The 18304-nt window shown below is 39.3% G+C and overlaps 1 long non-coding RNA gene across 3 annotated transcripts in view; it reads right to left on the bottom strand.

Moving 5' to 3' along the window:
* LOC118009313 overlaps positions 1–18304 on the bottom strand; it is a 203435-nt gene that overhangs the window by 45206 nt on the left and 139925 nt on the right. For all 3 annotated transcript variants that reach the window (XR_004678879.1, XR_004678878.1, XR_004678877.1), the window contains 3 exons: positions 8498–8771; positions 7886–7939; positions 6126–6233 (listed from right to left, as the gene is read on the bottom strand). This is a non-coding gene — a long non-coding RNA (uncharacterized LOC118009313). The remainder of the gene's footprint in view (positions 1–6125; positions 6234–7885; positions 7940–8497; positions 8772–18304) is intronic.

The raw sequence follows: 18304 nt of genomic DNA, 5'->3' as shown, positions 1-18304 counted from the left end.
TCACAAAGAACATGGCTCAACCTCATAGGACTGAGTGTTATAAGGCAAAAAAAAAAAAAAGTGACTAAGTCACTTGAAGTGTTTTTATTTAATCATATATAATTTTTAAAGCAAAACTGATTAAACTCACTCAAGTGAATTTCAAGGTCTTATGCCATTCACATCTGCCCATATATGAGGCTTCTTGAACTTGCCCCTTGGCTCCAAAGCCAGAATGAAAAGTTATTACTAAGGAAAGCAGCAAACAGTACTTTGTTCAACAGATCTCAGTCACCTTGCTGCCATGTGGCTCACCTGGGACATCCTACTTCTGACAATGAATGTGGCACATAGGAAAAAATATCACCTAATCCGCGGCATTTTCCGAGGCCAAGCCTCACTCAACTCAACCACCTGGTACAGTGGGTGTGTCAAAAGCTGCCGTTCCAGGAAGCGCTTCCCCGTTACCCATTCCTGCCAAAGTCACCGCCTCTCACTACTTTATTTCCTCTCAGGCAGTTTTTCTTGGAAGACTGGTATTTGTGCCAATCTGATACCCAGTCCATTGTACTTATTTTACGTATTTTCGACTTCAAATGTGTCGGGCTGGCTTCAGGGAGACCATGCTGCTTTGGGGGCTAGTCACAAGATTTTTAAGATAGGTTATCACACTTTGAAATGTGTGTAAGTGTGTGCATGTGTATGAGAGAGCACAGGTGTCCGCACACGTGTTTTTGGAATTTGAGTGTTGCAAACGGTAAGTCCCTCAGAGTGTGTTCTGTTGGTTTGCCAGGGCACTTTTCGAGTTTGATTAATTTTCGCGGCAAGAGCTCTGAGGAGTCAAGAGGCAGCCTGTCCTCCAGGAAGCCGGTGGCATTCTTTCCAGGGATGCTCAGTGAAAAACGAAATTAAAAAAAAATAATAAATGTGCAGGGCATTGAAACTCACCAGCACCTTGCCAAACCAGACCCAACCACTCGCCATGTGTTTCTTGGAATTTAGATTGTACTGGGCTTTGGGGGCTTTCTGTTCCTTTGCCTAGAATTTCTTTTGCAATTATCAAAAATTAGATCTGATTTTGCTTGGCTTCCCTCGGTTTTCAAGCATGGTCACGGTTATTATTTTAAACAAAGGTCAGTTCTCCCACTGGTTAGGGAAAAGAGAGAAGCATCTATTGTTCTGGTGGCAATATGAAGCTTGGTTCAATTTCTACAGTTAGTGTAGAGGAATAGGAAAATTGAAGGCAAAAGGCACATTTAAGTATCTCTGTAATGTGAACTTAACATTAGAAGAGGTTTCTTTAACCATATAGAGATATTTGAGAGAGGATTTTTATTCTATGGCTTAAGTTATTCTTTGGCTTAGCTTTTATTTCCTCTTACAGAAGAACTTTCTGGTCCAGCGCCACCTCAGTAGATGTCCTGGAGTCAGAACCATACCATGCACACACACACACACACACACGTAGCCTCCCCACCCTGTGTGTGTGTGTGTGTGTGTGTGTAGTATATTCCAAGGAAAGAAAACATAAAATGCCTCTTCTTTTTAGTTTGGCTAATAACTTCTAATCAAACCAGTTTTAAAGGAGAGGACCTCACTAATCTTGACTCTATAGTTACAGGCTCTAGACTCACAAATAAATTACTTTTAAAAATTAAATTCTAGTAGTTACACCACTTAGAGAAGAACTATTGTAGTGGAATTTCATTGAAATGGTAAATAACATGATGCATGTAAAATTCTACACTAAAGAGTATGTCAAAATAGAAAGTTCATAATCCCTCCACGCAGCTGTAACTGAGAATTTCTATGTGTGTAGAGAGAAGCAATGAGGGAAGGGAAGGGTCAAGAAAGGACTAGAGTAGTAAAGTGAAAAGAAAAGAAGTTAGGTTGATTGTCTGGAGACTTTGCAGGGATGAAGGGGTAATGAGAAGGCTGATATCATTACTTGGAGATAGACATAACAAACGCATGCGTGTGTAGAAGCCCAGTATTCAAGAGAATACAGTGTCTCACTTGAGCTTTGGAGTGAAAAACCCAAAGGCCTGACCTCAGACTCAGTCATTTATCAGCTACGAAGCTGGGTCAGTCCCATAACTTCTAGGAGCCTGCATTCCTTCATGTGAAACAGACGAGATAAGCATTTCTTCCTTGAAGCTTTGTCATAAAGATTAAATCACAGAACTAACAAACGGGGTAGCACAGTGCCTGCCATATAGTAGGTAGTCATTACATATTAAAGTTTTTCCTTTCTGCTTTCTCTGCCCCACTCACCACCATCCCCACTTGGACCAAACATGAGAGTTTGGAAATGTTATCATCTGAAATAAAAATTCCATAAAGATGGGTTACATTTTGACAGCAAGCTATGTCGCCACCCAGCTGTCCCTGTCCTCACCTATTTTAATGAAACAATTTTGAATCAACCCCTCGCTGAGCACCATGTAAGCGAGCTAGAGTGTGTCGAATCAGTGCTCCTGCTTAGGCAAGGTTTCTGGAAGGCAGAGGGAAGTCTGAAGCACAGAGCCGGAGTTGGTTCAGTTCAGCGGAAGACCAACTGTGACATCTAAAGGCAGACGGCCGGCTGAAACTCAGCCTTGGTTCAGAAACATGAGAAAAGCTGTCACGCAAACGGCCAATGCCGCTGCTGCGTACGGAAATAGAGACTATATATTCTTTCCTGCTATTTCTTTTAATGCACTTTCCTATTCGGTACAGATCCCTTTTGCAATAAAACCACGAAATCTTTCTGAAAAGTAAATATGTTCTTTCATTAATCACCACTTTCCACTTGCTTTTTTCCAACTTCATGGCTGAGAAGTCTGCAGGACCGCAAACCTTCAACTAGTGTGCTACCTTGATTAAGGCACAAAACGTTAAAAGCAAATTACTATGAAAGTATGAAACAATTTGCACTTAATGTTTCAGTCATATCTGTAAAAAATATGACTTAAATATAGTTTTATTAATAATACATATTTTAATTAAACGGCTGGAGGTGCATCTAGCAGGAAAAATTGAATCTTCTCTGGATTTCACATACTGGTATGATTCATGGGCAGTAAATATGCAAAGCTTTATGCCCATAAGGCAATCAAACTCCAAAGCTGATATGCATGTTTTTATCTAAAAGAATGAAATCTAGTAAGGGCTAGAAATAATAATAATAACAGACTGCCAGAGCAGTGTAATGAATTGGCTCTAGCCAATAGTATCCTTTACCGTATCATAAAATCATCCTTTCAGTCACAATTACACCCACTCCAACATTTATTATTACTTCCATTATTCTCATTACACAAGGAAATCCTGTATGTGTACTTATGCATATTGCAAAACTTCACAAATATGAACAATAAAATCCTGGGATAGGAGTGACTGCCTTCACGAAGCAGGAATGCTTTCCTCTGCAGGATGTTTAGGTGTTGCTTAGTTCCAGAACGACCACACTTTACCCTTGCTACTTCCCTAACGTTTGCCTAGATTATTAGTTTGCTAGGGCTGCCATAATAAAGTACCAAAGACTGGGCGTTAAAGTCATTTAACAACAGACATTTATTTGCTCACAGTTCTGGAGCCTAGAAGTCTGAGATCAAGGTGTCAGGAGGGTTAGTTTTTTTCTGAGGCCTCTCTCCTTGGCTGGTAGATAAATGGCTGTCTTCTCCCTGTGTAGTCCTGCGGTCTCTCTGTATGTGTGTCAGTGTCCCAATTTCCTCTTATAAAGATAGCAGTCATATTGGATTAGGGCCTACTCTAGTGATGTCACTTTAAACTTAATTACCTCTTTAAAGATTACCTCTATTTCAAATACCCACTTTCTGAGATACTGTGGGTTAGGACATCAACATATGAATCTTGGGAGGGGGGACACAATTCAGCCCATAACACCTGGAAATTATCTTTCAGTTGCAAAGTATGATATTACCTGCTCTTAAGCACTATATTTTGCTAAAAAGAAGAGCCTGGTAAATTTGTAAGACAATGCAGAAGAGACTCAAATAAAAGCTAAGGTCTTCATTTATTTATTTATCTTTACTTTGAATTTCTCTGAAAAAATATTTTCATTCTATTTGTAGTCATCACTGCGAAACACTTGCAAAATTAAAAATAAAAAGTTGACCACCTCTGACTAGCTTTCTATTAGTTCTCCTACTGGGAAGAAAAGATGATCTTCTGGAAGTGCCTAATGTCTAGAAACTAATGATAAAATGTTTTAGTTGTACTCAGTCGATGGGATCGGCTATAGTGGGTTTACATTACTATAATGAAAGAAAAATTCATTTCTTTATCTGGAAGTCCCCTTTGGGACACGGCAAGGGACACATGTTGTGAGGTCTCTTCCTGCGTAGTTACCCTCACTCCACCTGTGTCACAAGAAGCCCAGGACTTACGTACAATTAGGTATGGATACGGAGCAAGATTGCCCAATAGCCTGGCATTCACCTAAAGTGTGAGGCCATCACCCAGCTCTTAGGTCAGGTTTGGGAGTAGCTGATTCCCAATAGCTTATTTTAATGGCCCAGAAGTACACATCCAAGTAACTTTTTTGATATTGTAGATTTAAATTTTCTACTCTGATACTCACTCTAATTTTAAACAAATCTACCAAGCAAAAATAAAAGCAAATAAAGAACACAAAGACCAAACATCCTGAGGAATAACACTTACTCCCAAAGAGCAAGCCACATACAGCCCCAAACCAGGCTCAAAAATGAGGGGCTCAGAGGTGCCTGGGTGGCTCATTTGGTTAAGCCTGCGACTCTTGGTTTCGGATCAGATCATGATCTCAGGATTGTGACATTGAGCCCCTCATTGGGCTCTGTACTCAGTAGGGAGTCTGCTTGAGATTCTTTCCCCTTCCTTCTCCCTCCTCCTCTGCTCCTCCCCCATGGCCCCCCTCACCCCCGATGCTCACTTGCGTTCTCTCTTTATCTCTCTCTCTCTCAAATAAATAAGTAAATAAAATCTAAAAAAAATACAAATGAGGAGTTCATTTCCATGAGTCCATTATTACTCCAAGGAAGTAATTATAATTATTAATTTGTACAAAGTCATGGAATGAGTATTGACAGAATGAAAATTCATCTGTTCATTCAACAAATATTTATTGAGCAGCCAAGTATGCCAGGCCCTGTTCTAGGCATCACAATTTTCTTGAGAGAAAAGAAAATTTAAGACTCTGAAGTTTGTTGCAAACTTCCGAATGAGCAACAGTTCTCTCCTCTTTCTCATACTGTTACATGATTACTCCTGCAATTCATCTTTTGACTTATGGCAATGCAGTTTTCTGATTTGATTAATGCACTTTAGATGAGGTAGCAATGCAGTTATGAATATTCCAAAGAGTGTAGAAATCACTGATTTGATGTCGGGATGATGGCTGGGTACGTGTACGACTCTTCACTGAATGCTGCCACTGTATGGCAGCTATTAGTAATTAAAAATACAGTGAAGGGGCACCTGGGGGGCTCAATGGGTTAAACGTCTGCCTTTGGCTCAGGTCATGATCTCAGGGGCCTGGGATTGAGCCTGCTCAGCGGGAGGCCTGCTTCTCCCTCTGCCTCTGCCATTCCCCTCCTTGTGCTCTCTGGCTCTCTCTGTCAAATAAATAAAATCTTTAAAAAGATTAATTAATTAAAAATAACAGTGAATATGTAAGAAGACTTAAAGAAAGCAATGAAGCCAAGTCATCATTCCTTCGACCAAAGCCAGAAGGGGAACAGGATACGCTCAACCCCTCCCCTTCAGCATTCCCCCCTGCCTTTCCCACTACCTGGAGCGCAGGAAGAGCTGGGTATTGGTGTGTCTCCTGGGCAGCAGCCCATGGGAGCCCCTCTCCAAGATCCGTAATCTGAAAGCAGCCACGCTGACTCGTCTACCTGCTCTCCCCACTCAAGTGATTGACCTGGATTTTCTAGGTCTCCAGAAACTGCCATGCATACACACAGCTGAGAAGGAACAGGGACCCACCCATTCACCTGAACATTAAGCCAAATGTGAACATTTGACCGTGTACAGCTTGCCAGGAAGCTGAGGGCCAATTTGGATGCTCAGTGATTTATAACCGCTTTACTGGCCCTCCTATTTGGTAACTTTGGTCTTTCTCCATTCTCTCCAAGGTCCTCACTTTCTATTGATAACCTTACCTCATATGAGTTCTTGGTTTCAAGCAGCTCAAAAATAGTCTCAGGTGCCACCGTTCATTCAGTAAACACATTTTGCAAAGTAGTTTTGTGCCATGCACTGTGCCAGGCCTGGGGAGAAGTAACAGAGAGAGACATGAAGATCCCAGCACTCGAGGAGGTTTACCCCTGGGTCACCAACAACCCTGTTGGAACCCTGGGTCTTTTGTGCTCTGTCTTCTCTACAGACCTGCCATCCCCTGAGGATGTTGTGGATTTGCTGCCTGACTTAGAATCCTCCTGTCCTTCCTGCCACCCCTTTTCCGCCTCAAGAAGGGGAGACTGCTGCTGAGTCCTGCCAAAATTTCTTCTTGTCACGATGTTCATTAAAAAGATATTAAGTCCAAGACTCAATTCCCGCTCCTTCAAAGCCTAGAGCATAACAAAGAGCTTATTCCACAGAAATTAAAAGCACAGAAGTTACAAAAGTACTAAGTTCAGATTTTTAATGTTTCCTAGATCAATGAAAGTAAGATGCTCTCCCCATGGAAATTAATTCAATTTTAATTCTATTTGTATTAATAGTTATTTTTCTCAGGGAAGGAGGATAACACTTCTGGAGGAGAAGGCCCTAAAAACCATCTCCCTTTCTCCCCCTCCTTGACCCCACCAGAAGGTACTGAGTTAATCTCTGCTGATGAAATGTAAAATTCCTTTAGCTTGCCCTGACTCTGCTAACCAGGGGACAAGCCCCTGTACTGGGTATAACACGATGTACCTCTCCTTCCTAACATATCACAGCTGATATTTAGCTTTTTATTGTGTGAGTCTTTCATTAATGTCTGCTTCCCCTCCTAATCTGTAAGTCCCATGAGGCCAGGGGCTGCATTTTTTTCTTTTTTTTCTTTTCTTCCCCCTAATCATTACATCTCCAGTGCCACGTACAGGGATGGTACATCATAGATGCTTATTAAATTATCCAGCAATTATCCATATATGAATTAACCAATTAATGTCCATGTCTCCACCTTGGGGATAGATTAGATGGCCAATAGCTGCACAGGTACAGAAAGCAAGGAAACCCACATGCATCCTTTAGAGTGTGCAGAATACTGGATATACTAAGTGTTCAATTAATGTTTAATGAGCGATTGAAAGATTCATTGATTAATTGATTGGTTAACCTGGGGGCTTGTGAGGAGAAAATCACAACCTCCAAAAACCTCCTATGATATTTAGTTCCAGGAAATAAAGGCCTGGACTTGTTGGTCTCAGCAACTTTCTCTGAACTTGAAGCAACTTTCAATCCCTGAGATCCCAGGGAGAAGATGAAGCCCTGGGACCCAGAGAGGGGAGGCTCCAGGGCTAGGGTAAGCCCAGTGCTTCTGCATTACACGGGAGAGTCCTAACCTCTTTTAGCTCATCCTCAGACCTTCTCTAAACCTCCAGGACCAGCCTGGATTTAGGAGATAATGTGTAACCTTGGAAAGTCATGTCACTCCTAGATATTATAAAGTCCTGCAGGTACCTCAAATCACCAACCAAATGTCAATTCACTAGTTAAAATTGCCCAGTCCCATGTAGTAATCAGGACCGTGATCTTGAGTTAGAGTTTAAAATTTTCTTCCCTGCTGCATATGGGCTCTTGGTCTTCCTATTCTCTTTCTCCTAACTGAAACTGATTGCACACAGGATCCCTGCCCCCTTCAAATGGGGTGTGTAGCTCTCCCTCCCTCACTCTCCCTCCTCACCTCCTCCTCTTCTTCTCCCTCTCTCTTACTTACCTCCTCCCCTGTTTCTTCTCTCTCTCTCTTGCTTATCTCCCCCACTTGCCAGACCTGTTTTTGAAAGAAAGAAGACATGAATGGGGACAGGATAGTTATTATTTGACTGGCACCACCAATGATGTCTTCTCAATGTCTAAGCTGGAGAAATGTTTAAAAAGGACTTTTTCCGATGGCGGTATTTGTACACAGTCTATGGAACTCCCAAGCATCGGGTACCTCTCCTGAAGTTCTTTTGACAAGAACAATGTGTTCTACTCGTCCAACCGCTGTGCTCTCTCAGTCCCCAGTGTCCTGGGAGGTATTCGCCAAACAGACTTCCTCTGTTGGAATCCCATTGCCTTTCCACAGAGGTCCTTGAGCAGAATTTTCTAAACTTTATGGTATGGACATTTGCAAGCATTCCCAAAGTAAAAAGAATGAGACAATGAACCCCCATGTACCAGTCATCTAGCCTCAACAATTATCAGCACATTTCAACCCACCCCTGGGGGTATTTTAAAGCAATTCTCAGATTATCTGTATTCACTGAGTAGAATTTAAAATGGTCCTAGGCCAGTTTTTTTCTCCCATGTGACCCTCTCATCTTGCCCAAAGGAAACATTCATTTACCTGTGTCCTGACCAACTTTGGGGGGCAGATCTGCTCTGCCCAGCGGTCATGTTCCTTCACTCTGCTGCCAAAACAATGTAGGAATCCATCTCTGCTGCCATCTGAACTTCCAAGGCAGTATGTCAAAGTGCATACCCAACTACAAAGAACTATGCAGTAAGTGTTATGGATAAACCTAAGGAAGCCCTTTTTCCCAGGCTTTGGCATAGGAAATAGCCACCATCATCTATGTCCCTCTCCTCTACAGTGGACAGGATGCACAGAGCGGCACTCTCTAGAAAAAAAAAAAAAAGTCACAAATAGCTCTATCTCTACTCTCTCAATAATTTTATATCTTCAACGGATAGGGTAGTTCAAGAGATTTCTAATCAATTTTCTGATGTCTCCTTGGTAAAGTCTGCATATGGTCCAACACATCCAACAGGATGCAGCAATTACTGTAACTCAGTATCCTGCCCAAAACTTCAATATTCTGATTTCACTCACTTTCAAAGGAGTTTCACACAGTACATGCCTAGTTGTATTTGTTCAATGATGTCAAAGCTACTACAACTTTCTCTTCTAGTACTTTTATTATCCTAAATTGCACATATTTGTAAATTTTTCTCCTTATACCTACAACCAAGTCCCTGTATTCTGACACTAATCTGTCAGCGGTGAACTGTTATTGGTTTCCCATTTAATTCTGTTAGTATTCTTGCTTCTGAAATTAAACTATGATCATCTGCAGAAAGGGCTATGCTCATTGACATTAAATATGATTAGTTTCTGAGAATGTGATTAGTTACAATTATATTCTATTGCCACCAGTCCACTGAGATTTTCAACTTATTAACTCATGATACAGCTAAAACTAACTAAATCATTGTATGATAATGAATAAATTCACATGCCATTGGTTAATTTCCTTCATGTATAGAGAAACATAATATGCAGATGCGGGAGGCATAAAACATCCTCTTAGCCTTGGCCTATGTTTTACCTCCATACAAATTTAGACTAAGGTGGCTAGTCATTGAAGCCATTTTTTTTTCCCACAAGCAACATTGTCAAAGTTCTGCCAGCGACTTGAGGAGAGATTTGGCCAATCACTTTCTCCTTGCCAAAGATTTTCTGATCTACACAAGGTGATAGGCTCCCCCAGACCAGAAGCAGTGCTTACTTTGCTCCCTTCTATCCCATCAGCCTAGCTTAGTGCCCAATACTTGATAAGTCCTCAGCAAATACGTGTTGGATGAATGTGTATATTGAATAATCAGGACATGTGGGATTTAATCATAATGGAAGTTAATTTTATATCCTACTAGCCCTTTAAAATATATGCTGCAAAGAAAGATTTTTCCCCTCTTTTGGATAAAAGCTTGGGCAGTTCCATGACTATGCTCGTCACATGAGGTAATTCAAAGATCTATACTGATTTTAAGTCACCAAAGGTGCTCTCAGCTCTACCCTTTGAATGTGTAATCCCATGTAGCTGTCAAAATTTCCATCTTTATCTCAAGTTATATCTTCATTTGAGACCTGCAGAGGGAAGAAAGCTGGGCCAGGTAAGGCATGTGGTCAGCTTTTTAAACTCTCTTTGCTTGTCCTTTCCCACTTTGTTACCCAAGACTTCTAACTAGCAGAAAGGAAGGAGAGACTTGGTGCAATGAAGTTCTTATTTTGCAAGCCAAAAACTGGGAGACAACACATACAACCGACAAAGGATTCACATCCAAATACATTTTTTTGATTCCTGGGAAGGGAATAATGAGCAAAAGACTAACAGTTACTAGAAAAATGAGGACTAAACAGAATAGTCATCTTGGCAGAAGTGAAACATAGATGGCCAATAATCATATAAAAAGAGAATGAAAACTGGTATAACCACTTTAGAAAATAATTCAGCATGGCCTGTTAAATTAGAAGACTCATATACAGTATGACTATCAACTGAATTCCCAGACAAATACTCTGGAGAAACCCTTGCATATGTGCATCAGAAGACGTACAAAAATATTCAATACAATGATATATGGAGCAGCAAAAACGTGAAAAATCCAAATGCCTATTGATAATAGAAGGGATTGATTGTCATATATTAATACCACACATAATATTAATAAAATACTATGCAGTGAAATGAAAAACTACAATTAAGAGCATTATAATGGATGGATCTCAAAAGCTTAATGTTGAGTTCAAAAATAAAACAACACAATAAATGTATAGAAATACCTACACATAGAGTAAAATCATGAAGAAAAACAAGGGAGTGTTAAGTATACAATTTAGGATAATGGTTCACTCAGAGAGGGAAGAAGAGAGACATTCCAAAAGAGCAAACAAGAGCTTCAAGATATTGGTATTGTCCTATTTGGTAAACTGGGTTGGGGAGTATGTGGATGTTCCTCTTCTTAATTCTTTTAAACTATATATACATATTATTTATAATCTTTTGCATATATGTTATATTTATAAATTTTTTAAGTTAAAAAAAGTAAAACAAGGAAAGGAAATAACCTAAATAATCCAGATTGATCAAGTTTACTGAATCAATAATGATTTAGTTCTCCACTTTTACAAGTGTAAGCACAAATTCTCAAGTAAGCTCAAGGGAGATCATTTTGTCCAAGACTTAGATATTTATGAAGTACATAATGACCCTCAGGGTCATATAACACAGAAAGAAACTATGCAGAGTCCTCATCAGGATTTTTTGTGAACACTTCAGTGGAAAAAATCTACCATCTTACTATGAGTTAAATGGAGTCACTCTCTACCTCTGTTCAAAGTCAGTGCTCCTTTATGACTAATGGCCTGTGGTCAACAGAAGAGCATAACCTTTGGCAACAGGCAGGATTTTTACTCCTACTTCTGCTACAGACTTACATGACCTTGGGCAAGTACCTCTATCTCCCTGTGCCTCTTTTCCTTCATCTGTAAAATGGGAGTAATGCCTAAATTGCAGGGTTGGGAAGGTTAAGTGGCACCGTGCATATATGGCAGAAAGTGCCAAATGCTTGTTAGGTACAAAGAACTGGCAGCTGTTACCATCATCATTACTACCAGTATCATCACACACTATCACGTGATTGGCAGAGAGAAAGCAGCAGATGTATCTAGTAAGTAATTTTCATGAACATGTTTTTTTTTAAAGATTTTATTTATTTATTTGAGAGAGAGAATGAGATAGAGAGAGCATGAGAGGGAGGAGGGTCAGAGGGAGAAGCAGACTCCCTGCCGAGCAGGGAGCCCGATGCGGGACTCAATCCCGGGACTCCAGGATCACGACCTGAGCCGAAGGCAGTCGCCCAACCAACTGAGCCACCCAGGCACCCCGAAGCACCTATTTTCTTTCTTTTCTTTTTTTTTTTTAAAGATTTTATTCATTTATTTGAGAGAGAGAGAATGAGAGAGAACACATGAGAGGGGGGAGGGTCAGAGGGAGAAGCAGACTCCCTGCCGAGCAGGGAGCCCGATGCAGGACTCGATCCCGGGACTCCAGGATCATGACCTGAGCCGAAGGCAGTCGCTTAACCAACTGAGCCACCCAGGCACCCTCATAAACATGTTTTAACATGAACTTGAAGGGCTGCTCAGAGCATCTTTGTAATTCTGTAAATTTTAAAAACCTATATAATATATAGACATACATATACTGAATAACTAATTACTAATGCAGACTCTATAAAAATCCTGCTATATTTATATGTTCATACCCTGAGTACCTGAACTAATAAAATGGTATTAATGGCTATTTAGATAAATTCACAATTCTAAATTAGACCTTTAATTTCTGTAATAAAAAAGAAAGTGGCTTGTACAATTTCCCATTTTCATTTTCCTACATGGAATACAGTAGCTCTAACATAATGTATGACTTTGTGAATATTTCCAGGACTGCTAATATTTTATCTAATATTATATCTTGTGTTTTCTGATCTCTGACCTTCGTTGATACTCCCAGAACCCTCATGAGCAATGCTCACTATGATAACCCTTGGTAGAAGAAGCAGGATTAAATCGAAGTTAAATCATACATGGCTAGAATCTTTCAAAGAGGCCTCTCAGGGTCGGTAGTGATTTTTTCCATGTATATTTCTCCTCTTAAAGAATGTTTCTTAAATATTTGATTCATCAGGACTAAAATATATGTTTTATTTTGAAATAGATCACTAGTAAACACTGTAAAATAGGAATACGACCCTAAATTCTTCTTAGTTTTTTTTTTATTTCCACATTTTTCACTATATCAATATATATTCTTACATCCACTGGGGAACAACAAAACAGAACAACAAGAGCACACATACAAAAAAGAGACAATACAGCTTTAAAAGATGACAAAGATAATTTATTGACAGAAGAAAAAGAAAAACATTATTTTTTAAATTAAATTGAATCGTTGCCTTAATATTTACAAAAGGTGATGAGCATTTGAAACCAAAAATGGATATACTTTCCTCAAGGGAGGAAAAAGAAATATTAAAGAGAATCAGAATCAGGTGAAGACCAGATTATGAAGAATTATAACACATTAGGAGCAAACACAGGACAGTTACGATGGAAATGGTAAATGGGAGAAAGGATTTAAACAGTCAATGGAAGCAAATAAGGAAAAGACATTACTTCACAAGAAGAAACTTCACTATCTTAGCACAAAGAAGGCCATAAAATCACTTGGGTAAACTTTAATTTAGAAGAAAGAGCAACTAGAATTGTTACTCAGTGATAACTTTAAAATACTAAATGTACCAACTTTCCTGCATCCACTACCCAAATCAAATGGTTGAGTAGGTCTCATAATATAGGATCTCCCACTTATCTGCCAATGGGAAAGTGGCCTCAGATTCCAACTCACGGCAAAATATTCCTATACCCCAAGTCTCCATTCTTTCTCCCACCTCCACTACCTATCTGTGACCCATTTTCCTCTTCAATACCCATACACTGCTTCTAAAATACAAATTCAATCCTAAGAGTCTCCTGCTTATAATTCTTCGCTGGTTCTCTATTGCCTACAGGTAAAGTCCAGGTAAAGCCAAATTACCCAATTCAAGATTCTCCTTGATTCTGTCTCTGTCTTTCCACTCTCCAGTGTTTTTGCTTCTGCAATGGCCCTTGGCCCTCCAGCTAGACTGAAACACTGGCAGCCCTTAAATGCACAGACCTGCCTATTGGCTGCCTTTGCACCTGCTTTTCAGTGTACCTGGAATGCCTTTCCTTCCCTTGTCCACCTGAGAATCTTCTCACCCTTCATGACCCAGAATCCCCTGAAAGACAGAGAGCTTGTTTCCCTCTTCTTTTTATGTCCCAGGACACAGCACAGTGCCTGGCACAGAAATATGGTTCTGTAAACGCACATTAGACGCATACCATTAGGTAATGTTCAAAGGTTTTATGAACAGGTTTCTCATTGTCAGCTGCCACTTCAGTTCAGAGTAATTTTGTTTTCCTTTTCCTAAGCAACTGGGATGTCATAGCTTTAGGCATCCTACCACAAACATTTCAAAACTGAGAAAGTGACAATGAATAATGGGTTGATGTGGGGGCGGGGGAGGGAGATAACAGTAAATGAGAAATGGCTGCCTCTTACTAGCTACAGGATTTGGCTCAAATTACTTAAAATTTCTCAACCTCAGTGTCCTTATCAGCAAAATGGTGGTATTCTCAGAGGGAACTGTTATGATTACAAAATGTGATTGTGAAACTGCTTGTTTGCTTCTTTGCTTGCTTGTTTGTTTCTAAAGACCTCACCTCTCCTCTACTACTGATTAATTCTGGCCAATGAGTTCCCTCATTTGTGGCCTATTTTTATCCCTTCAAATAGGTCAGGGTTATTATATTATCCTCCCCAGGATTTTGGTATTGCAGTAGCCCTTGAGATCAGAGTCATAGGTAACTGGTAGCATTAAAAGGTTAAGAATTTGTTCTTCATCAAACAGTGAGACAGTAATGGCACTACAAATAGAACCACATTTTTTATATTCTCATTTCCTTCCATGGAAATGAGGATACTTCTCATTTGCTAATGAACTACACGAAGGTCATAGCCATCGTCATGTTGAAATAGACACTCATCAGGTAATGTACTACAGAAGTGTTTATAGGTGAAATAATTATTCAATCAATCAACTTGCTATTAAGTGAGTGCCTACTCTGCACAAGGCATGTTGCTAAATCATGTGGCAGGCACAAAGAAGTATAGGACACATTCCCCCATCTCAGAGCCCACAATAAATAACATACACTTTGAAAAAACAAACAATTCTCTCTCATAATATAGTACTGAAAGGATAGCTAAATAGAATTTACCCATAAAAATATAAATGTTTTTGCCAGATGTGGTATATCATTATATTCAATCATCCAGCCTCAAAGAAAGTTTTGTCGGATGGCTTAAAATCATATAAGGTAGGTCTAAGCTCAAATCTTCAGCCTGGATTTATTCACTCATTTACACCTTTATTCACTCATTCATTCATTCAACTGTAATGGAATGGCGAAATATTTATTGACAGAATTCCAGGAAGTCATAAAAAGTCATACCTACATGGATGTTGAACATGACAGGGAGAGTTGTGAGTTGGGGATTCAAGACACTATAGCCTAAGAGGGAAAACAGAAAGAAAAAGGATGGGAGATGGTGAGGGAGTAGCATGGTCCTCCCTAGAAGTCCTCAAGACGTCAGCGAAATTGACAAACTCATGATATCATAAGTGAGCTAGGAGTTTTTGAGAGAAAAAAGCTGAAGATAGGACTTACGGTTAACCAAAATGGCAAGCTACAATGCTGAAGCAGAGAGAAGGGACCATGAGTAAATACTGCTAGAATTAGAAGGAAATGGAGGAGGAATGCTAGACCTCTAAAGACTATGGATGGCCAAAGGACAGTGAAGCCCTAAGACATCTGGGTTATATGTCAAATATTTATTAAGCACCTGCTATGTGCCAGTCACTGTGCTCAGAGCCGGGAATACAAGGATAAACAGTCCCTGATTTTACAAAGGTTACAAACTAGTTGGAGGCACAGAGAATGGAACAAATGGTTACACTATGGTGTGTAAGGGTGTTAGACTAGCACTATGGTCTAAATGCTTGTGCCCCCCGCACCCCAAACTCATATGTTGAAATCCTAACTCCCAAGGTGACAGTATCAGGAGGTGGGGCCTTGGGAGGTAATTAGGTCATGAAGCCCTCATGAATGATCAGATTAGTGCCCTTATAAAAGAGATCCCACAAAGTTCCGCAGCCCCTTCAGCTACATGAAGACATGGAAAGACAGCCATCTATGAACCAGGAAGCCCTCACCAGACACCAAATCTGCCAATACATGATCTTGGACGTCCTATTCTCCAAAACTATGAGAAATAAATGTTGTTTATAAGCCACCCACTCTAGGGTATTTTGTTATAGGAGCCCAGATGGACTAAGACAAATAGAGACAGTGTGCAGTGTACATGAACATAAAGGAGAAATGACCTAGTCCTTACTAGATGCTATCTAAAGAGAACAGGCTCTGGAGGGAGTGAGAGAGACCTACACTGAAATTCTAACTCCTCCACATACAGGCTCCATCTCTTTGGGAAAATCATTGAAACCCTTTAAGCCTCAGATTCTTCAAGTGTGAGAATGGGAAGCCCCCACAGACTTGTAGTGAAGATGAAGAGGGATGATGTATTCGAAACATTTATCATAGTGCCTGGCACTTGGTAAGTATACATTAACTGTTTGCTATCATTACCATTGCCTTCATTGACATTATTGTTGGTATTGCTTTTGTTAAACAGAGACCTGAAGGATAAAGAACAGTAAGCTAGTCTACAAACAGGAAGAAACTATTCCAGTTAGGAATTCCAGTATGCAAAGACACAGAACCAAAAAAGAGCATGGTTTGCTCAAGTAACTAAAAGAAATTATTCATGAGGGCTGGAGTAAAAAGTTGGAGGGTTGAGACAAAATGATTCTAAAGTATCAAGATTGAACCATCAGAGATTTGCATTTTCAAAAATGTGTCTCATTACAAAAGGGAGGTCCTGTTAATGCTTTCCAAAACTAGAGAGGTATCACCAAAGGTGGAGAGTGATGGACTGCTTTAAAAAATATTTTAGAACTTGGGAATTAAGAGGTGGGGTGGGGAGAGAGAGTGGAATGGTCAAGGATAAGTCCAGATTTCTGGCTTGAACAAGGATAGTAGCATCATTCTTTGAGAGAGGAAGAGAATCTCAGAAGAACATCTTAGGAGAGATGGTGGATTCATTCTGGTTGTATTGTAATGGAGGAGCCTGTGGGATCTCCAGGTGGGAACATATAGTAGGCAGTTCAGATATATAGGCCAGAAGCTCAGAAGAAAGAGCTATTTGAGAGTCATCAGCAAATAGATGATAATTAAAGCCAAGAGAGTGTTTGAAATGACCCAGAGAATACGTGCAGAGCAGGAAAAGCATCCAAAGTAGACATTGAAAAATAACACCATTTAAGAAACAGGTAGATTTTTTTAAAAAAAAAAAGAGTAAGGATTATGTGAAGGAAGACACTCTCTAGAACACCATAATATGAGAAGAGTAACTTTCTTTCATACACAAACCACATCTTAAAAGTAAATAAAGAGTACTCTTTCTGATAACTTTATGGAAAGTTTCCACCACCTTATTTACTTGTTAGTATTTACAGAGTGTGTATCATATGCCAAACACTTCACTAAATACCTTATGTAGACCTTTTCATTTGATCCTTATTGTTGGAAAAATGAAGAAACTTAATAAATTGCCACAACTAGTAAGAATTAGAGCTCAAATCCAAACCCAGGAATCTGACTCTAGAGGCCACACTCTTAACACCTATGTAATTCAATAATTGTCAATGTTAGGGTTGAATGGGACCTCACAAGTCATCTGGCTCAAATCTCCAAGTCAAAGGAATGTCCCCTCTGCAATAAATTCAGATAATTCAATTGATGATAAACACAATACCTCATGGTTTCCATGAAGGAATAATAATTTTAGATCCTTTGCCAAAATGGCAATAAATGTACTTCCTACAGTTTGACTTCTAGGGCCTTAAAGTAAAGAAATTGGATCCCAAAGATTATAGGTGGGGAATTTTTGAAGTACGTCCATATTCAAGCACTCAAAGAAGCCCAACTGAAAGAACTCTGGACTGACAAATGTAGATTGAACAAAAATTCTTTTTAAAAGGGCTATTTTGAAGATTATGATCCTGACTTTGGAGGAAGTGTTGTGAATGACAGTGGAAGGAATCACATGTAAAATTCCTTAAATAAAAATGTGCTGACTTAAAAAAAAAAAAAATCAAGTTTCTTTGTCTAGAGACAAAATTGCCCTCCATCTAGCTTCTATTTTTTGGAACTGGAGAACAAAGGAAATTCAGTATGAAAAATGAGGAAAACAATCCTGAAAGTCACTAACAGGAATCAAAGCTTGATAAAACAGTACAAAATAGAAAATACAGATAAAAATTTGGCTTCGGATACAAGTAAAAATTCTAAATAAAATACTAACTAACTGAATCCATAACAACTATGACAAGTAGGGTTAAGTCCAGGAATACATAAATGATTCAACAACATAATCACATCAAAAAATTAAATAAGAAGACCCATATGATTATATCGATAGATGTTGAATAAACACTTGAAAAATCAGCAATTATTTCATTAAGAATTTTAAATATAAAGGAAATAGAAGGACATCACTTAAATGTGATACACACTACTGTAAAACCATACAAAAATCATAATAGTTACATGTTTAAATCATTTTACCAAAATTAACAATAAGACAGAGATAATACCAACTTCTACCAA

This window comes from Mirounga leonina, unplaced genomic scaffold (assembly GCF_011800145.1).
Source record: "Mirounga leonina isolate KUSES-001 unplaced genomic scaffold, KU_Mleo_1.0 Mir_127, whole genome shotgun sequence".
Classification (NCBI taxonomy): domain Eukaryota; kingdom Metazoa; phylum Chordata; class Mammalia; order Carnivora; family Phocidae; genus Mirounga; species Mirounga leonina.
This window is presented reverse-complemented; position numbering and strand designations above follow the sequence as displayed.